Source organism: Oratosquilla oratoria, chromosome 13, assembly GCF_046742065.1.
Source record: "Oratosquilla oratoria isolate Oo_2021 chromosome 13, ASM4674206v1, whole genome shotgun sequence".
In the NCBI taxonomy this organism is placed as follows: Eukaryota; Metazoa; Arthropoda; class Malacostraca; order Stomatopoda; family Squillidae; genus Oratosquilla; species Oratosquilla oratoria.
Window position 1 is genome coordinate 69185073 of NC_134789.1, and position 15579 is coordinate 69200651.

The following is a 15579-nucleotide window of genomic DNA, read 5'->3' on the forward strand; positions in this document are numbered from 1 at the left end:
ATATCAACCCACTCAAACCCATTTGTGATCAATTTGTCTGTGTGAGCCTGGGCACTCACCTGCATAAATATTTCACTTTTGCATTTTGTGAAACAGTCTTCCAGATGCTTTGCAAGAAGCTCTGGATAACATTCTTTGTTGAGAATGATTTTTTTTTGGCAGCACCACTAAAGTCCCAGTACATAATACCTGAATGCTCCCCATATCATCACACTAGATGGGTGTTTTACAGTTCCCTCAGTGTACAGTGGGAGGTAGGGATCTGAGTCAGGACATATCCTTACTTTCCCTCCTTAGTTGGCAATCACTGTGAATGTAGCCTCATCAGACCACAGAAGAGTTTTCCATTTCTCTGGATCCCAGGCTAAATATTTATGGTAAAACAATAGTCTTCTCTGCTTTTGTAAGGCTGTTAAAATGGGCTTCCTTCATGGTGCATGATACCAGAATTTAAGGTCATTACAAGGGTGTTTCTGAATGTTTTGTACTGAGATGTCCTGAAGTGAGGCTCGTTGTCCACTTGACACTTCAGCACCTTCAGGGCCCTTGTAGAAGTGACACGAGGCATCCCTGTCCTTTTCTTCGCAGGTGGTGATGGGATGGTACCTCCCATGTCCCTGCATTTTTGGTCCAGTGCTGCACACTATGCAGTGCCACTGTCTCTTTATTTCCTTTTCCTCCAAGGCTCGGGGAACTTATAGCTGTAATTAGTTTTCTTGTCAGCTCTTTCCTTGATCCCATTATCATGCACAAGACAGGAAAGCAATGGACACTCAAAAAAAAAACAAAAAAAAAAAACAAGTGGTACAGCACACACACACTCAGACATGTGCAATTCATATGAAGTAATGGCCCACACTGAGGCAGCTACTCTTGGCAAGTTGCTCAAGATCACGTGTCTGAGCCCACCATTTCCGCAGCAACAAAATTGGCAGATTTGTTCCTTGTTTTTAGAGGGTGGTTTGTTACACACCCAAAGTGATGATGCTGGGTGTTTTGTGCCATCACTTTGGGTGCTGACTGTATGTGCATTTGGATTTCTCCATGTTTAAAGAATTACTATGGCATTAATATGTAGATACAATGTGAACACAAAATATATGGGGAAGTAAAAGGCTAAATGCAGTTGAGTAAACATAGTTCTGGAAAGGATGTCAAAGTTGACTGGACTACAAAAGATGAACTTACAAAATCATACTATGCAGTAAATAGCTCAACATCCAGTGCAATATATGAGTTAAGGCATACCAGTATAACCCATTCCATTACTCATCATCATATGAATCGAGGAATGTCAGCACAGTTGATTCCTTAGCACACAAGAGACTCAGCAATGTCCCAGAATGCCAGGACAGATTACCCAACTCAATTAAAATTGGGTGTGAATGGTTATCAGCACTTTTATACCTAAATTTTTAAGGTTTGTTAACAAATAATAGGATAGATAAGAGTAGAGCCTATTGGATGGTTAGGAATGAGCAAACTATATGTATAGCAGTGTTAGGAAGTCCTCATAAAGAGGAAAGAATTAATGAAGGAATCTAAATTAAAGAATTTGTAGTTATAAGAATATACATGACGCAGCCTGAAGGGATTTCTACCCATCTCCTTTTCTGCATGAGGGGAAGGAGAGGGGGGAGGTCGCCGATTTAATGAAGTGGCCTTGCTGTGGATGTGCTGTGTCTTGCGACACTGGTTCTAACCCAGGGCATTGGACAAGATGCAGGGATGACCCGTCATCCAGGAGGTGCCAAGATAAGAGGGAGGGAAGAGTGTAGAGGGGAGTGGAATATGTAGGGGATGGAATTGGTGGGAGTGGTTTCTATGCCTTTGTTTTTTGGCTACCTCCCATGTAAGGGGGAAAAAGCCTTTGGTATATGTATATAAGAACATACATAATGAATTTATGTTTCTATTCAAGGCTAGTAGATATAATGCAAAAAAGGGACAGATGGGCAGGCTGTGCTTTCCAAGGCTTACAAAAGGCATATGATAAAGTACCACATTAAAAGCTGAGAAAACTCGAAACAGCAGGAGGTGTACATGGAAAATTATTGAAATGGATGGAAAATTTCTTGCATGGGAGAAAAATGAGTGGTGTTCAGAGATAAAAATTCTACTGGGAAGAAATTATAAGTGGAGTCCCACAGGGTTCAGTAGTGGTTCCAATAATGTTTGCTATATATGTAAATGACTTGGATGAAGGTGTAGAATGTTACATGAACTTCTTTGCAGACGATGCAAAACTACTAAAGAAAGTATGGAAAAAGATTGTGAATCACTACAGAGAGACCTGAACAAGGTCTGAAAATGGAGTTAAAAGTGGGAAGTGAAGTTCAACATTAAGACATGTCGTATAATGGAATTTGGAAAAAGTAAAAGAAAAAAAAAAGAATATTAGGACAATATAAAATTGGTGCAAAGGAAGTAAAGAAAATTAGTTCTGAAAAGGACCTAGGAGTAATTATCGCCAAAGGCATGTGCCCAGACAAGCAGATAAACAAAATAGTTGTAGAGACCTACAATTTACTGAAATCAGTGAAGGTGGGTTTTAATTACTTAGATAAGGTAATGGTTAAAAAAAAAAGGATACTAGTCATGCTGATAAGACCAACATTGGAGTATGCTGCAACACTATGGACACCCAGTACAAAAAAGAATATAAGGAAAATAGAATCCAAAGAGCAATGACAAAGGTAGCACCAAAACTTTCAGAATTGACATACGAGTAAAGATTGTCTAAACTGGAACTACCAACCCTGGAACAAAGAAGAGAAAGAGGCAATCTATTGGCCATTTACAGAATCAAGAAAGGTATGGAAGTCCTTTACAGAGAAGACTTATTAAAGTGGGATAGAAGAAAAACAAGGGGGACATGAAAAGAAACTCAAAAAGGATAGTTATAGAAGAAATCTGAAAGAAATCCACACAGAATGGTAGATGTTTGGAACAAATTGGACAAAATAGTGTGTGCAAACACCATACAAACACCATACAAGAATTTAAGAACACACTAGATGTTGCGAGATACAGAGATGGGTCACTATGAGTATCACTCCCCGTCCTGTATAATACAACTAGGTTAATACATGGAGGAGTGTTTATACCTGTGAGATTATATGTAAATCATGAATTGATTAAACTTTTTATAATAGTAATTGTGAAGCACGGATGGTAGACCATATAAAAGATTAATGCAAGCCTTTTGTGTGTTATGGCAAAATCAAGCATGTGGGTCTTGTATCTTCATAGTCACAGGTTCAAGTCTGATTCCCAGCAGTGATCTTTTAGTTGCCCCAACAGTCCAAGCACATAAGGTAAAGGTGATGGCTTTAGCCACAACTGTGCACCTCCTGGCATTTTGCTCTTCATCTTCTTCATAGAATTCTATTGTCCTTCAGATAATAGGCATCATGAATTTGTTTGTGTGTGAAGTAATGAAAGACAATCTGAACTATGAAATTGTAACAATTGAGAAGTGTTATCAAACTGAAATGTGTGATCCTAACTTGATTAAAATGAAAACAAGGCAGAGCTAAAAATATGTTGTGATTTATCTTGAAATTTTTACACCACAATTAATACAAATACTAACCAGAGAAAGTAATGTCTTAGATTTGGAGTGGAATAATGTAGAAGACACTATCCAAGTTTGGGGCAGTTGCTACCTCCTGTATGTATCTAATCATAAGGATGTCCTTCAAGTCAAGATGTATGCAGGATAGAAAATTCCATTGGTGAAAAATCTTTATTTTTCACCAATGGTTTTGAGAAATTACATGAACACAGGCAATACACTACCGGTATGAGGAATGAAGATCAAGTAGTATCTTTAGAGAGAGCTGACATAGAAAAAGATCTGGGCATAATGGTGGATGAACAATTGAATTTTGAAAACCATATAAATGAAAAGATTAACAAAGCAAGTAGAGTTATGGGGCTTATCAGATCTTTCATCTATTTAAACCAAGAAAATTTCAAGAAACTTTATATTGCATTAATGAGACCTCATCTTGAATTTGGTAACATAATCTGGAGCCCAATTAGAAAAAAAGATGTGACCTCTTTGGAAAATGTACAGAGAAGAGTGACAAAGATGATTCCAGAACTCAAGAACTTAAGTTATGAAGAGAGATTGAAAGTGCTGTAGCTGCCTACACTAGAGGGGTGATATGATTGAAGCATATAAACTAATAACTGGAAAGTATGAAATGGGGATAACTATATTGTTGCAGCTCAATGAGGGTATAGGCCCAGCTACAAGAGGATGCAAGTTCAAGTTAATGAAAGAGAGATGTCATACAAGGCTGAGGCAAAAAATTTCTCTGCAGAAAGAATTGTCAACATATGGAATAACCTCCTATCAACTATTGTAGAAGCCCTGAGTGTATTTGCATTTGAAAGAAGACTGGATAAATATTGAAGACATCGAGAAATGAAATTTTATTATGAAGTTGCATTGTCACTTTTGCTGCATGCTGGCTAATGACAACATCAAAATATACAAGAACTGGACATATAGGCTGAACAGCCTGTGCCCAGTATTCACCTAAGTAACCTAAGTAATAAAGCTAACTGGAATAGTTGAATGGCTCACTAACTACAGTTGACTGGAGTAATCTGTTAAGCAGTAAAAACTCTGATTTCAACCTTAATGTGTTCATTAGTACAGCTAAGGAGATGTGTGAAAAGCATGCTTCTTTAAAGAAAACATCTGAGAAAACTAGTAATGTTTCTTAATAGTGAAAAGAATTATTGCCTTGATTTTCACTGACTGGAAAGTTGCAACCCTGCAGTGGCTGGCAAGTCCTCATGTCTTCTCACTGACCTCTAGGAAGAAAATTTGGACTGTTGTTTGCGTTGCATCAGTGTATTTACCTAGGTGTATTATACGGGAAGGGAGCTATGCTCGTGGTGACCCATCTTTGTATCTCTCAGCATCAAGTTTTTTCTTAAAATCTTGAATAGTGTTTGCACATATGTTTGTCTAATTTGTTCCAAGTATCTATAACTCTGTGTGGGAAGCTATTCTTTTTCAGATCTCTTCTGTAATTATCTTTTTTTAGTTTCTTTTTGTGTCCTCTTGTTTTTCCATTGTCCCATTTCAATAAATCATTGTTATCTAAGATTTCTATTCCCTTCATAATTCTGTAGATAGTAAGTCTCCTCTTTCCCTTCTTTGTTCCAGAGTTGGTAATTCTAATTTGGACAGTCTTTGTTCATATGTCATTTTGGAAAGAGTTGGTGCCAGTTTTGTTGTTCTTTGTATTCTTTCTAATTTTTGTATATTCTTTTTGGTACTGGGTGTCCATAGTGTTGCTGCGTACTTGAGTTTCGGTCTTATTAGTGTAGTTAATATTTTTTTTTTTATAATTTCCTCATCCAAATAGGCAAATGCCACTTTTATTAATCTCAATAAGTTGTAGGTCAAGTCTTTGCTGATCATCGCTCCAAAGTCTTTTTCAGAGTTTACTCTTTTGACCTCTTCTTCACCAATTTTATAATCTCTCGATATTCTGTTTTTACTTTTTCCAAATTCCATTATACTACATTTCTTGATATTGAATTTCACTTCTCACTTTTGAGTCCATTTCCAGATCTTGGCCAAGTCTTGTTGTAATGAGTTGCAATCCTCCTCAGTTTTTACTTTCTTTAATATTTTTGTGTCGTCTCCAAAAGAAATTCATATAACACTCTACTCCTTCATCCATGTCATTTATGTATATGGCAAACATGATTGGGGCCAGTACTGATCCCTGCGGGACACCACTTATCATTTCTTCCCAATTTGAGAATTTATCTCTAATTACTACTTTCATTTTCCTCCCAGTCAGGAAGTCTTTCATCCATTCCAATAATTTTCCTCTGATGCCACCTATTGATTCTATCTTCCTTATTAGTTTATTGTGTGGTACCTTATCAAATGCCTTTTGTAGGTCCAGAAAGGCACAGTCTGCCCAACCATCTCTCTCTTGTATTATGTCTATCAATCTTGAGTAGAAGCAGATCAAGTTTGTTGTACATGATCTTCCTTGTCTGAATCCAAATTGATTTGGATTCAGTATAGTTTTTTCTTCCAAATGTTTAAACCATCTATTTTTTACAACCTTTTCGCAAACTTTTGCTACTGTGTTTGTCAGGGGGACTGTTTCTATGTCACTGGCTGAATAAAAGAGGAAGAAGTTCCCTCAAAATGTGATGGTCTTTGGGTGTGTTTCCAGCGAAGGCCACGTTATGCCACCCCACATCTTTGAAGAGGGACTCAGACTCACTTCAGATGGCTATATTGAGTTGCTGTCCTCTGTTGTCAAGTGCTGGGTGGAGAGAGTGGCTGTGGGAATACCATACATGTAGCAGCTGTCTGAGAACTTCTACGACTTCACCAGTCCCAACATCTGCCCCCCCCCCCCCCCAAACTCACCTGATTACAACCCCATGGACTATTATGTGTGGGGCATAGTTGAAAAAGATACCAATTGTAATCTGCAACACCAAGGACAAGCTGATTGCCAGGATCAAACTGGTGTTCAGGCATTTCTCAAAGGACACTGTGAAGGCTGCATGCTGCAGGTTCAGGTCCCACCTGGAGGCTCAGGGTGGCTTCTTTGAGTGAGCTGTATTCGGCAAAAGATCCTCTAAGAGATGCACTTTGAATTTTGAGAATAGGTACATAAATTTTTGGCCAAGATATGACTTTTTCCTTTCCTTTCCAAAAAAGTGTAGAATTTATCCCAAACATCCTGTATATACAGAAACCAAAGTCTTCCAAATAGAACATCACATGGAAATGACAGGAACACATTTCTATGGCAAAACCCTAAACAATACACTACATTTTACAAGCACAATAAACAGAATACAACAAAAAACTGCACCAGCAGCATACTACTTGAACATGTACAACAACTTACCTCCTATACCACACAAAATATCCAAACAGAAACACATACATACCCAGACAACTAATGCCCTTCAAGAAAGACCACCAAACTTAATATTCAAACAACAAACCCCATAGAGAAAACCATACCACACCTAATAAGAACCACACTAGCATGCCTGCACTCAGTACACCATCTGGCATCAAGAAGGTACTAACACATAAAAGGCCAAGCCACAGGTTCAAACTGCCCCAGATGTATCCATCACACAGAAGACACAGAACACCTTATTTTACATTCCCCCACCCACATCCAAGTGATCTATGGTCCCATCCGGGGCTGTTGCCAGTTTTGTGGAGGCTGCAGGTCTTCTACAAAAGAGACCAGGGGCAACAAATTGATTGATTTGGCAGGGCAACCTCTTGTGATCATGGCACATGGTTTTCAGTCCACGCATGAAAGTCTTGATGTTGAAAATCAACAAGAAAATAAGCATGCTAGAATACATTAAAAGTACAGTCATTGGACAGCAGAAGGAAATTAATTACAGTCTACAAACAGGTCTTGAGAACTACACTTGTCTATGCTTTCATAGCATGGTTCCCAGCAATCTTACAAGGTGTGGTATAGTGATGCGTCCCAGCCCATCTGGAGTCTTTCTCAGTGGAATGGCAAGCTCGCTCGGAGGAGTGTGATTGCCGCGCCACAGCTCAGGCCACCCAGATGCTCCAGCAATAAAATGAGAATGCCTGTCCCCTCCCCAACCTGAGCATCAGCCAAAGTGTGCGAATTTAGGACTGGATGTCCCTGCAGTGGGACAAGGTCGGTGTGGTCATGGGCCTGGCAGGTCCAGGGACTAAAAAATTCACCTCCTGAGCAGGAGAATCTGGTGGTGCAATCGGCAATACCTCTGCCCAGTGATGTTCAGGCATGCTATGAGTGATGAAGTAATCCAGAGACATGGCCTCCACCCACAGAAGTTTGAATTTGTCCATGAAGTGTTTTATGTGGACTAGGCAAGCTTCCTTTTCAAGACTTGCCAACTTTCCAACAATTCTCAATAGGGATGAAGTCAAGTGAGAGAGGGCCAATCCAGAACATTAATATTATGATCAGCAAGAAACTTTTTCACTTTCCTTGCCTTGTTGCATGATGCAGTCATACATGAAAGTGATGCAGCCATCACAAAAGTGCAGTAAGTGATCATTGAGGACACTGGGATAACAATTGGTGTTCATCATTTGATCCTTAGGAAGGAAGTATAGACCACCATGACTATTAATATCACTAAAACACCCCCACACCATGATTTTTTGGTACTTTACTGTCAGTATGGTGTAGGCAGTGGTGTACCAGCTGATAGAAGAGGGTCATCTCACATTGGCAAGATGGTTATGAAAGACTTGGAAGGTACTTTCAACAGACTACATCACCTTTTCCCACTGCTGTGTCATCCAATTTTTATATTTTTTGGTGAGAGTAAGGCTTTTTCTTGTGTTGTCAGTGAGAAGTTTCTTGGCAGCAGTGCAGCTGAGGAGCTTTAGTTTTTTTTTTAAGTCAATGTTGTATGGTGCAAACTGCAACAGTTTCCATCAGCTTGGGGTAAGAATTTTTTAGCTGTGAGGATGTCAAACAAGGGTTGTTGATCACTTTCCATTGTAGTAGTTTTTTTGTGGTCTTAGAACTTTTCTGTGTTTTACCAGAGATAGGTTTGTAGGACAGAATAAAAATTTTCAGGAACCCACACACTGCTGCAAGCAGGTGCATAACTGTACTTTTGCTTCTGCCAGAATGAATACAAATTTCATTCAAGATAGTCTCCTGTTTCCAGGCCATGATATGGGCCTTTTCTTCATTTAAAGATGAAGAACTAACCATATCAATGCTGGAAAAAAAAAATCAACAAAACAACACACAATCATAGGCACTCAAGGTTGGAGCAACTTAACACACCCTCTCTCAAATACGTCAGGCACAACACTGAAATACATACCTGTAACAACTGGCAGAAAGATACCAGATAAGTTGCTAGATATCATTAGCTAGAAAAATATTACTGCAAAATAACTTGGTACACTTTTCCATCCCAGTGACTCTGATTCCAAGATCTTTTGCAGTGGCTGTAACTGGCAACTGCTCACTGCTCCTCTCGCCAGCTAGTGACATTAGAAACAGACCATACAATAATAAATTCTGAATATTGATCTTGAAAATGGAGTAGTATTAAGAATGTACTGTATCTTACTTATAGTACCGAATGTGTGTTTTGTGACACCTGTGTGTCACGGCTGAGTGCACCCGCCAGGAACCGAGCATGCTCCCCGTGACACGCACGTGTCACAGTTATAAACTGTGTGTATTGAGGGCTCTCATTGCCTCGGTTTCTGGGTTATTTCTACCCACGTGGTGGCAAGTGTCTGTGTTTACAAACATAAGGCTCCAGCCATTCGTGGGACGGTTTGAAATGTTTGTTTACGTAAGGTTGACGGGTCGGTAACGAAGGGGTTAAGGATTGGAAAGGGAATAGAGATATGGATAGGTTTTAGTATATAGCTGTTGACAATACCAGTAGTTTGAATTGCACTCAGCAGTTAACTATAATTGTGATTGCTTCATTACTGTTACAGTCAATGTGATGATTAGTTGTTGAATATTCATATATTTGTACTTAACCAAAAATCTACAGTTTTACTAGCTAGATGATTACAAAGATTGATATATTTGATTGATTTGATAGCATAGCATGAGACCTCATTATTTGGCTGCACATGTTCCATTACTTGCTTTACTTTCACTTGCTCCTCCTGCACTTGTGGAAAAAGAATATTCATGTGTTTGCCCCACAGATATATAGAATAAAGAAATATTGTACTGACAAGTGTAATACTTCTGTATAATACATGTGACTAGTTTTGTGTTGTGATATGACTTTGACTTTCCAGTGTTTCAGGATAGTACCATTTTAATGGTACTTTTCCTTTGCATGTTACAGGTCTTGAATCTGATGATGTGAGCAGGTATGTCACACAACCTGATAATGAACAAAGTGTGAATTGCTAGCACTTGCCTTGCAATCACTCGGAAAAAGTGGTGGGGATATGCATGTGGACTGGTCTTCAGAAGTTCTTCCTCTTTCTGGATGATAAGTGTCTTGTTTTTGTCCTCACTTGATTATATATAGGACCAACAGTGTCCCAAGACACATTGTCCAGAAAGATATGAGTTTTGAATGACCCATGAATATGCAGTTCCCCTACAGGTTTTTAGGAGTGATTATTAATAGTGAATATTGTAGGGATTGGATGTGCTTTTGTGTTGAATTGTTTGCACTTGTGTTTGTGACTGATTAATTATTATAGTTTAATGATATTATACTTTATGATAAAGTATTTCAGGTGGTATTATAGTATAATTTGTGAAAAAGATTTATGGTATGGGTAAAAGTAGGGATCCACATGCAATATATGCAGTTTATATTTGCATGTATGTATATGGGGAGAAATGGAGGATTTGGATTTGTTTTATTTCCATCTTATTTTGTTTTATCTTATCATTTTAACTCATTATTTCTATATATATATATATATATTTTTTTTTTTTCTTTCTCCATGTCATACCATTTTGACAAAAGATTTATCAGTCCATACTTTGGGTGAATGCACAGGAAAGTGGGGCACTACAGTATAGTATATTCACTGGGGTTCATATTAGATATACATGACTTTTGTTCCCTATATTGGAGTGAGAAATTTGGGACTAACATCAGCATACCTGCAAATAATGGTCCTGAGAGCTGGGCACCAGAAAAACAAAAAAATCACCCTACTGTTGCCCAATTTTTTTTTAAAGTTATCTACATCCTTACCCCCATCTAGAGGTGGAGTGTAGAAACTGTCTTTGGACTAGGCCCAAGAATTTAGATTTTGACTATATAATGATTGGTCCCCTTCTCCAACCACTATAAGCTGGTGACATAGAAATAGTACCACTAATAGTGCATTGTTTCTTCCTTGGGACCTATGAAAAAACCTGACAACCATTGCCATCCACTGTGGGGCTGAATTGACAGTAAACAAAACAGGAGGCTGCAAGAAACCATGTATTGAAATAGAATGGCCAGAACAGTTGCAAGCCCAGATTTGAGCAATAAGAGTTTAAAGAAAGAAAAAATGTGTGTGTATATATATATATATATATGTATATATATATATGTATATATATCAATCATATATGATATATATGTATATATGTATATATATATATATGTATATATATATATTTATGTATATATGTATATATATATATGTATATATATATATATATATATATATATATGTAATATATACATATACATTTATATATATATATACACCATAGAACCTCTATTCTTGAATGTCTCACTGTACATGCATACATATATCAAGGGCTTTTTCCCCCTTACAAGGAAGGTAGCCAAAGTCACACACATAGATATACCAAGGGCTTTTTTTCCCCATACAAGAGAGGTAGCCAAAGACAAAAGGCATAAATCCACTTTTACCCCATTTCACCCCTACACACTCCACTCCCATTCACCACCCTCCCTCCCTCTTTTCTTGGCACCTTCTGGATGACTGGTCATCCCTGCATCTTGCCCATTGCCCTGGGTCAAAAGCAATGCAGTAAGACACAGCACATCCACAACAGGGCCACTTCATTTAATCAGTGACCCTTCTCAGTCTCCTTATGTATAAAAGGAGAAAACTGAGAAATCCCTTTGGGCTGCATCAAATATCATTCACATATAACCATTCCCTAATCCCCCCCCATTTGTAACCACTCTTATGCATGCATCCTAGTGTCATCCATACACCACAATGATTCTCCACTCACCCCTATCTTCTCTGTCCTTTCTTCCTCAACAGACATCCCCCTCTTGCTCAATGCCCCCTTTTACCCCAACCACCCATCTCATCCTTGGTTGCCCCCTCCATCCACCTCTGCCTTACACACTTCCTTTACTAATCTTTCTTCGCTCATTCTTACCATGTGTCCAAATCATCCTAATACTCTTTCATCAACCCTGTCTCTTAACTTCTTTTCCACCCCCACTCTCCTTCTCACCTCCAGGTCTCTCACTCTATGTAGCCTAGTAATCCCTACCATACTTCTCAGGCGTTTTATCTCAAAAACATTTAAACTCTTCCTATATTATGTTTCATATTTCTACCCCATACAGTGTTGTTGGCACAATCACCTCTTCATATAATCTCCTCATAGCATCCATTTCCAAATGTTTATTTCTCATTAGATTTTTTAATCCCCCAAGGCATTTACTTGTTTCTCTCAATCTACATTCAAGCTCCACTTACACTCCTCCCTTTCCTGCCATATGGGCCCCTAGGTGTCTAAAACTATCCATTTCCTTCGGACTCTTTCCCTTAATACTTCCAGTTTACTGCCATCCTTTTTCCTTGTACATTTCATCACCTTATTTACCCATATTTATCTAGAACTTCCTCCTTCCTGGTATCTACAGTGATTTCATGATTGGCTAAGAATTCCAATCCTAAAATGCCATCACATTCAATGGTCCAGTTTTTGACTACGTAGAAGGTAGTGGGTGGGAATGGGGGAGGTTATAGTTGAAGTAAAGTTTAGGTGTGTTCCACTTATCATGGTTCCTGTAAGGTGTGGTCTGTCAGTAGGGTAGGAGTCACCTAATTGGGTGCATATGGATTGTGAAAGTATGTTTATCTTTGTGCCTGTGTCTATTAGGAATGTACATGGGACATTTCCTATTATGCCCATTAAACATAGGGCTGCTGGTTCATCTATGGGTGATGCTTTTTTTTTTTTTTTTTTTTTTTTTTTAGGCTTGTATGCATTCCCCGGTCAGTTTTGTGTGTGTGTGTTATGTGGGGGGGTTTGGTTGATGATTCCTGTTGAAGGCTGTGGGGTGTTCCTGTTTGGGGTTGGTGGATTGTGGTTGTGATGTTGGGTTTTGGGCCCGGCACTCATTGTTGGAGTAGGACTATGTGTTATGGATTGAGCATTGTCTGTTCTGGTTGTGATGGGTAAACCTGGGAGTAGATTGGTAGTTCTATTGGTGGCAGTCTCTATCTGAATGGTTATAGGAGTTATGTAGAGTACAGTATGACTTTGGTTGTTTGGTGATCTTTGGGGTTTTGTTTGGTTATTACCCATGCTAGCTGAGTGGTTGTAAGCCTGTTGGGCTTTGCATTCAGTGTCTGAATGGGATGTAGTGTTATGAAGGGAACACATTGTATTTTGTCTTGGGCGTTATCTGCAGTCCCATGTGTTGTGGGAATTGGATTTGTGGATATTGCACCAGATGATGCCAAGGTTGTTATTTATAGGTGCTCTTGGGTTACAGTGGTTAGGGTGGGTTGGGTTGTTGTTTATGGAGGATATTGTGTTTATTCTGGCAGGTTGAGCATTGCTGAATCTATCAATCCCACATTTGTCTTATGTCGAGGATGTATTTGGATGGGGAGGTATCATTTATGTCAATGTCACCTCGCTGGGGTTCTCTCTCACACTTGATAGGAAGGGCCATGGAAAACATGGCAAGCTTGAAGAGATTTGCTATGTCTTCTCCCTTGACATAGTTTACACCTTGATTATTCTTTCAGACCCATTGGGAGGGACCATTGAGTGAAGCTCTGAGTGTTTTTGAGACTTTGGCCACCTGTGCCATGATGGAGTGGAAGGAGAAGGAGGAGGGGGGGTTGTGCATGAACTCCAGGAATTTGAATAGGAAATAAAAATATTCTGAGGTCTGTCATTGTACAATTTCTTAAGTCCTGAACAATATTCTGTGACTTCTTTTACTCGAGACTAATAGAAATAATGCAAGAAAGGGATGAATGGGCTGATTGTGTTTTCCTAGATTTACAAAAAGCATTTTATAAAGTACCACACAAAAAGCCACTAAGAAAAATTGAAATAATAGGAAGTGTACAAGGAAAGTAATTGAAATGGATGAAAGATTTCTTAAATGGGAGAAAAATTATGGTGGTACTTAGAGACAAAAACTCGACCTGGGAAGAAATGATAAGTGGAGTCCCACAAGGTTCAGTATTGGCTCCAATAATGTTTGCCATATATATAAATGACATGGAGGAAGGTATAGAATGTTATATGAACTTCTTTGCAGATGACGCAAAATACTAAAGAAAGTAAGTACAGAAAAAGAATGAGAATCACTGCAGAGAGACCTGGATATAATCTGGGAATGGAGCCAAAAGTGGGAAGTGAACTTCAACATAAAAAAACGTATAATGGAGTTTGGAAAAAGTAAAAATAGAATATCAGGGCAATATAAAATTGGTACAGAGGAAGTAAAAAGTTAGCTCATAATAAGATCTAGGAGTAATTATAAACAAGAACATGTCACCAGACAAGAATATTAACAAAATAGAGAAACCTTCAATTCACTAAGATCAATAAAAGTGGCCTTTGACTACTTGGATGAGGTAGTGGATAAGACCAAGATTGTAGTACACTGCAACACTGTGGACACCTAGCACAAAAAAAATATAAAGAAATTAGAAAGAATCCAAGACAAAGATGGTACCAACACTTTGTAAATTGACATACAAACAAAGATTGACCAAACTGGAACTACCAACCCTGGAACAAAGAAGAGAAAGGGGAGATCTACTGACCATATACAGAATTATGAAAGGGATGGACACCCTTGACAGAGAAGATTGATTAAAGTGGGATAAAAGAAAAACAAGAGGACATGAAAAGAAACTTAAAAAGGATAGTTATAGAAGAGATCTGAAAAAGAATAGCTTCTTACACAGTCATAGATATCTGGAACAAATTGGATGAGGGAACAGTGTGTGCAAAAACTATACAAGATTATAAGAACAAACTAGATGCTGAAAGAAACAAAGACGGGTCACTACAAGCATAGCTCCCTTCCTGTATAATACAACTAGGTAAATACATACACACACACACACAACCAAAACTATTCTACAGATTTGTAAACAATAAACTGAAAAACAAACAGGACTTGGAGAAATTAAGACAAGGGGGAGTTGAATACACTGAGGAAATGGAAATGGCGGAAATTATGAACAAACATTTTAAATCGGTGTTTACAAGGGAGAACATACAACCTGAAGAGATTGAATGGAAAGAGAAAGTCCCCCCTATAGAAGAAATAGAAGTATCAAAGAATGAAATATTGATACACTTGAGTAATCTTGATGTCAGAAAATCGCATGGACCAGATGAAATAGCAAACTGGATTCTGAAAGAATGCAGGAATGAACTGGCAGACAAAATACATAGCATAATAAGCAGTTCCTTGAAAGAAGGAAAAGTTCCAGAAGATTGGAAAAAAGCAAATATAGTACCTATATATAAAGGAGGAAATAAAGAAGAACCTACCAACTATAGACCAGTCTCTCTAACAAGTACAATAGCAAAAATTTGTGAAAGAATTATCAAAAGTAGATGGGTAAAATACTTGGAAAAAAACAACGTACTAAATCCAAGGCAATTTGGATTCAGACAAGGACGATCATGCGTCACCAATTTAATATGTTTCTATTCAAGGCTAATAGATATAATACAAGAAAGAGATGGATGGGCTGATTGTGCATTTCTAGACCTAAAAAAAGCTTTTGACAAAGTACCACATAAGAAGTTGCTTAAGAAACTAGAATCTGAAGGAGGA

The 15579-nt window shown here is 38.3% G+C and overlaps 1 protein-coding gene across 4 annotated transcripts in view; it reads left to right on the forward strand.

Moving 5' to 3' along the window:
- LOC143032485 (calpain-D-like) overlaps positions 1 to 15579 on the forward strand; it is a 91764-nt gene that overhangs the window by 2357 nt on the left and 73828 nt on the right. Inside the window, exon 2 of one of the 4 annotated variants that reach the window (XM_076197352.1) lies at positions 9874 to 9898. The exons of the other annotated variants lie outside the window; for them this stretch is intronic. The gene's annotated coding sequence lies outside the window, so the exon portion shown is untranslated. The remainder of the gene's footprint in view (positions 1 to 9873; positions 9899 to 15579) is intronic. 4 annotated transcript variants of the gene reach the window in all.